The sequence below is a fragment of the Calypte anna genome, chromosome 1 (assembly GCF_003957555.1).
Source record: "Calypte anna isolate BGI_N300 chromosome 1, bCalAnn1_v1.p, whole genome shotgun sequence".
NCBI lineage: Eukaryota > Metazoa > Chordata > Aves > Apodiformes > Trochilidae > Calypte > Calypte anna.
The window spans coordinates 41,815,778-41,821,777 of NC_044244.1; the positions used below are offsets into that span (position 1 = coordinate 41,815,778).

Here is a 6,000-nt window from a genome sequence, read left to right on the forward strand (position 1 = left end):
GGAATAGAATGACCAAGCTTTAACTCTGAACTGGATGCTGGCTTTTCCAAACACTGGGCAAGAGATGTAATCTCTCAGGAATAACACAGTCTTTCCTATGTTATGCAAAGATTTATGCTTCTAAATCAGCCACCTTAAAAGAACTCTTTGACAAGTAGAAGCTGCCATGAAACAGCCACCCTTTCCCTACCTGCAGATGACCTGTTTAGGAGTCAGCTTTACAGCACTAGCAGTCATCTTCCTGAGGAGACACATGGCAGGCTGATGCCCTAGTCCTACTCAAACCATAGAAGTCAGCACAGGTGCAAAGACCAACGAAGGAAGAGACCTGGGCACAGGTCTGATAAGGAGACTGCAACACACCAGTTAGGCTCTGGGAACATGAACAAATTTACAGGAGGCCAAAACAGGGTTGGAATTCATACTAGATGTTAAATAAATGCTAAATAAATGTCTGGGTATAAACACCAGCAGTAAACATCAGGCAAGCAAGGCAATGTAATTTTACCTCTCCTGGGCTAGATCCAAGAGCAAAGTTGCTAATGGGATGACTAATGGGATCTCACAACTACAAATGGAGAAGGGAGGGCACTATTCAGCCTGAGTACAGGAAAGTTCTAAGTGGTTTTATTTATGAAGGTATTAAGTGGTTTTATGTACTCTCAATGTATGGCTGTACACACAAGCTCTAGACAAAGAAGAGTGAACACAGCAAAACACACCTGAACCTTCCAATAAACTCGTTCCTTACATTTATAAATTTACAGATATGGCTTGGCCAGAGAGAAATAGGTCAAATCATAATTGTAGGTAGAGCTTTAAGGCAGCAACATACCTTGATTTTTCCTTTGAAGTCCAAAAAATAACAAAGGTACACACTAGAACAAGCTGTATCAGGCAGCAACCTAATTTAGGTATCACCATTTACAAGCCAAGGCAGAGGCTACAGGCATGTTCTAAGGAAGAACATGGAAGTTCAGAAGCAGGACACAAGCTTCACTGACCACCTGTAACACCACAGGAATTTTCAGGATGCTCCATTACCTCTCTAAATAATGTCTAATATTTGGGTTTCTTTCCCTGTTGAGAACTACTGCAAAACAGCAGACTTCCCAGTCATAGGTAGTCAATTTTTTTGCTTTCCTCATTTCCCACCCCAAGAGTCAGGGATACATTTTTGGACCATTTGTATCAAATTTGTTGTCTGTCCCCCCCTATGCACTCCTCCTGCCTTCACAAGGGCAAAGCACAACAAATTAGTCAGTTATTCAAATGAGTTTAGAGCAAGACTATACCTTGTTCCGAGTAAGCCAAAGGTGTATTTTGATGTAATCACACCATTGAGAAGAAAGTGACTAAACATTCTTTGGTTTTAAACCTCTTCAGGGGAAGGATTTTCACTCCAATGAAACTGATCCCTGAAGTGGTGAAAGACAGAAACATCACAGAAACCTAATTTGGATGGATTCTAGAGACATAAAACTTCCTGAAAGATGCTGTACCTCAATAACACAGTGCACTGCCTGTCTTCATGCCATCCAGACCTGACCAGACTTAGTTCTCATCATCAGAAAGCAATGGAACCAGACAAGCTAGCAGCACCACCTGGGAACCTCTGTCTCCTGGGAATGGCTGTAATTTCAGGAATGTCAACAATTACCCTCCTGTTGACACAGGTCACAAGTGATGTCTCCTCATACAACTCCACAGACATTTTCACCAGGACCCCATTCCTTTCTGCAACATGTTTTACAGACAGCGCAGCCCAAAACAGAAACAGGACATGCATCTAAGTAGGAAAAAAAATAAGATACTATATTCACACAGCTTTCTACCCCATGTGACATCCCTTACTTCACGGTGCTCCACCCTTCATTTCAGGGACAAGCTAAAACGTTACTCACTAATTTTTCCAGAGCTCAGATCTGCTGCAGACAAACGTGCACAGCACAAACCAACTTGAAATATATTTCAGCAGAACTCTTAAACCCAGAACTGATTCAGCAAATATAGTAAAAAAAAAAAAAAAAAAAAAAAAAAAAAGAGGGCAAGCTCACTGACACAGAGGAAGAACTTGAATCTGGACCCATGCACTTGGACTCAAGACTCTTAATATTGTCTTATTTAAGAGGACTTAATGGCTGCTGAATGCCTAATAGCACCTCCTTCTTAGGTGGTGTTCCTCAAAGCAAAGAAGTAACACTGCTGAAGAGAAAACCCACCTAGGGGCCCTGGCTCTGCAGCTGGACTAAAGCAGAGTTCCTGCTGCTTTCAAGGGGGAAGGAGAAGGAAACATCATCTTCATGGACTGTCATTCTTACCAGCAAGCCAAACAACTCCCTCTGCTTCTAGGTGCTGGCCTAAACGTTAGAGATTTTTGGGAAACTATGCTATAGTCAAAACTCACCTAGGAGGTGAGTACTCACTTAGGAAGGGTACTAAGCCAAAATAAGGAGCACTTCAACTCTTAATTTCTTACTATTGTGAAGAAGGTAAGAGACCAAAAGGCTTGCTGCATTTGGAACAAAGAGTTCAAGTAGATTTCAGTGCTCCTGGGATGCCTTTCAAAGCAACCTGCCATGCCACCTGAGCACGCCAGTTCTACTGAAACACGTACTTGTGGTTTTTACTATAATTGCAAGTCACCTTTGTCTTTCACAAAGTTAAATCCTCAAGCTATAGCTTCTGCCTTTTAATAGAAGCAATAAATCCAGAGTTGGCAAACCGAAAAATCATCCTCTCAGATACATGATCATGTAAGTGCAGAGAATATTCTCACTCTGTGACCCATTTTTGCTGTTTACTTTTTGGAATGCAGAGACACTCATTGCTCAATCGTTCTGCCATCGCAATACATAACAGAGCTTACACGCTGCTCTGTTGGTAGTTATCTGTGCTTGGCCTGAAATAAGGAGAACCTGCAGAGTCTCTGAAGGCTCAGACACAGCCAAGCTCGAGTACTAAACATTTCATCTGTGGTTTTACACTCGACCGGCAGTGCTGCACTTCCACAGGAGAGCACACACATGCTGCTACAGCACAGTGAAGCATTTAACGCTGTAGCTTGCTCCCCCCCTCGCCCCCGAAATAACTACATAGGAATAAAGCACCTTTTTACTGCTACAGCTGCATCTCAGCTAGGGTGTGAGCTACCACAGCTATTTCGGTTTTTTTGTTTTTTTTTTTAAAGTCACAGACCTAAGAGAAACAGACCTAGAAAAAATAATTACAGGATGTTAGAACCCCAGGCCTTAAATCAAAACACATTTGTTAGTCCCAGATAAAATTCCTAACTGAAGTTTTCACAGCACTTGTGGCTGAGTTGTCCTATCAAATCTTGAAAAGATTAAACCAGAGCCTGCCTCTCCCCAAAATTTCCCTAAAAGCTACACAGATACCGTCACATGAATCAGTTACAAAAGGTCAGAAGCTAACTACCGAGCTTCACTCTGACACCGATCTCCTTCCCCCTTCCAGATAGGATGCAGCAAAAGTAACACCGGAGCACCCAAACGTAGCCTGAGGATAGAGGACCGCTTTTTGGCAGGGGGAGAGCAGACTGGAGGGGAAGTTCCCTCGCCCAGCACTGCTGGGGCCACGGCTGAAGCCGAGGCTGGAAGCGCGGGGGCCGGCGAGTTCTCCCCCACGCCACAGCCGCTCCCCACACGCAGGGGGTGCCCGCTCCACGGTGCTGGGCTCACGGTGGCTTTCAGCCCAGGCGTGGGGCGCGCAGCGGCGGTCTTTGGGAGGACACCCGCTCTCCCCGTGGGAGAACACCCGCTCCACCGGGCGGGCAGGCGGCCCGGGCCCATGGCGGCAGGAGGAGCCCGCTCTGCTGCGGCCCGCACGGCGCGGAGGGAGCCGTCGGGGAGGGCTGCCGCCGCCCGCCCGCGCAAGGGAAGGGCTCAGCGGGGACTCATCCCGCCGGGACACAAAGTTACCACCGTCAGGCTCGGTTCAGTTTCGGGGAGCGGGGCCGGGCCCCAGGAGCTCCTCGACGTGCCCCTTACCTGCACCCAAACCCCGGCGGGCCCTCCCGGGGCGGCCGCGCCTCCTCCTCCACCTCTGCCGGCTCACGGCAGCCCCCACCGCCGTCCGGTCCGCGCCGCTCTGCCGCCCGCCCCGTCCCGGCCGGCCCCGCCTTCGCCCCGCCCCGGACCGCCCGCTCCCCCGCCTCGTACACGCCGGACGGGACCCAGCGGGGCCGCGCCGGACCGGCTTCGCTCCCCGCCCCGGGGCCGGGCCTCCCCGACGGGGCGGGCGGCAGCGCCAGGCTGGGTCCACGCCCTGATTGGGCCCGATGGCAGTCACTCGGCGGGCGAAGAGGGCGGGCACAGCGCCGGGGCCCGGGCGGGAATCCCCCCCCCGCCGCATCTTCAATCCAGCCTTCGGAGGGGAGTCCGGCCCGCCCTGCCCGACGGGAGCCTTGGGGGGCGTCTCCCGCCGCCGCTCCCGGAGTGGGGTGAAGGGCAAGGCAGGTTCGGCCTCCCGCCGGTGGGGCTCCCTCCCTGCCGTGGGGTGGGGTCGGGACCCCGAGCGTCCTTACGGGGGAATAGCAAGGGGTGCCCCGACGGGCTTTCCACCTCTTCCGCGTCTCTCCCTGCCCACCTTCTCGCCTCGGGATCCTTCCCGCGGCCAACAGTTCCACCCTCTGAATCCGTCCGGCTGAAGTAGTTGGTGAAATAGCCCCCCCATGGTTCCTTGGGGGGGGGAGAGAGGGCTGACCGAGGCTCAGTAAGGGGCAGGCCCGGTCCTGCAGCTGACGGGAGACATGGCCCCATCGGCGACCACCGCAGCAACCTCCGCGGTGGGGATGGGTGTGCTCCATCAACCGGTTCGCGTCCCACCCGCCAAAACATCCATGCTTCTGCAGCTTGCAGGGCGGAATGGCCGGCAGCGTCCTGAATTGCTCTTTCAGGAGCCGAATCACAAAATTAAAGGACTGAGAGGCTCTGCTTGGCTGCCAGGTCCAGCCAACTAACTCTTAAATTTTGTTTGGAATTGACTCAAAACTTTTAAAAATTATTATTCTCAGAGCTCTTCTTCCCCTCCTCCAAAGGCTGGGTTAGACAAAACTCCTAATGTAATGTTTTTGTATGTGGAAAAAATGATTCGGTTGTACTGTGTTTCTGACCATGTTGTCTAAAAAAGGTGGAAATTTCCATTCAAAAACATGTTGAAAGTAGACATTTTGCATTCTCAAACAAAACAGAAACGGGGAAAGTACCCTTGCTATGCTGTAGCGTGTTTCTACAATTAGTCTTTTGCCCATTTTCCTTGAATATTTATCGAATCTACCCCCAGTGTTACCAGCTTTCTGTCAGCCCGTAGGTAAGTGCTAGCACTGGGCTGAATCCTAGGGCTCCCACAACCAGCACTCCTTCCCACCTGAAGGAGACAGAGTTGTGCTTGACCAGTAAGAAGCTGACACCACTGATGCAAGCACTGATAGCCTCTAAAGCCCAATGTTCACCAGCCTTTGTTTTCTGAATCACTTGTTCTGTGAACTCTGTGGATCATTTTTTACACTGCAATTTATTTTTAAGTCAGAAAGTAAAGATTCTTACTAAAGACCCTCATGCAGAAGGGCTTTATTAATCCAAGGTGGTGCATGAGTGAGAGCTCTCTGTAAACAAATGTGAGCTGACAGAACATTTCTAACAACTGTTTGAATTCCTTCATCAAAGAAAATACCTTTGCAAGTTAAGACAAATCTCTGATAAGGTTTTCTGGCTTGCTTATCTCTCATCTCCTAAAATAGCTCAGCCCTTTTTGCTCCAGGCTGGTTTGCAAGGAAAGGTTCATTTTCTCCACCTTGGTGAAACCGAAGCAGCAGCCTGAGAAGGCAAACACCTCGTTCACTTGTCCCTCTGGTGAAGGCTGCAGAACAACCACTAAAAGTGTTTTCCAGCATTTTTTCACTACTTGAGGAGGTGAAGGGAAAGAGCTTTTCCCTCACTTTGCAGTGGGAACACGTACTGTCTCCCTGGTAACAAATCA

The 6,000-nt window shown here is 49.5% G+C and overlaps 1 protein-coding gene across 8 annotated transcripts in view; it reads right to left on the reverse strand.

The window, feature by feature from the left end:
* PPFIBP1 (PPFIA binding protein 1) overlaps positions 1 to 4,112 on the reverse strand; it is a 113,678-nt gene extending 109,566 nt beyond the window's left edge. For 6 of the 8 annotated variants that reach the window (XM_030469478.1, XM_030469454.1, XM_030469485.1 and 3 more), the window contains exon 1: positions 4,011 to 4,099. The gene's annotated coding sequence lies outside the window, so the exon portion shown is untranslated. Of the gene's footprint in view, positions 1 to 4,010 lie in introns of all 8 variants that reach the window. The other 2 variants (XM_030469417.1, XM_030469438.1) reach the window with 2 other exon arrangements.
* Positions 4,113 to 6,000: the final 1,888 nt, after the last annotated feature.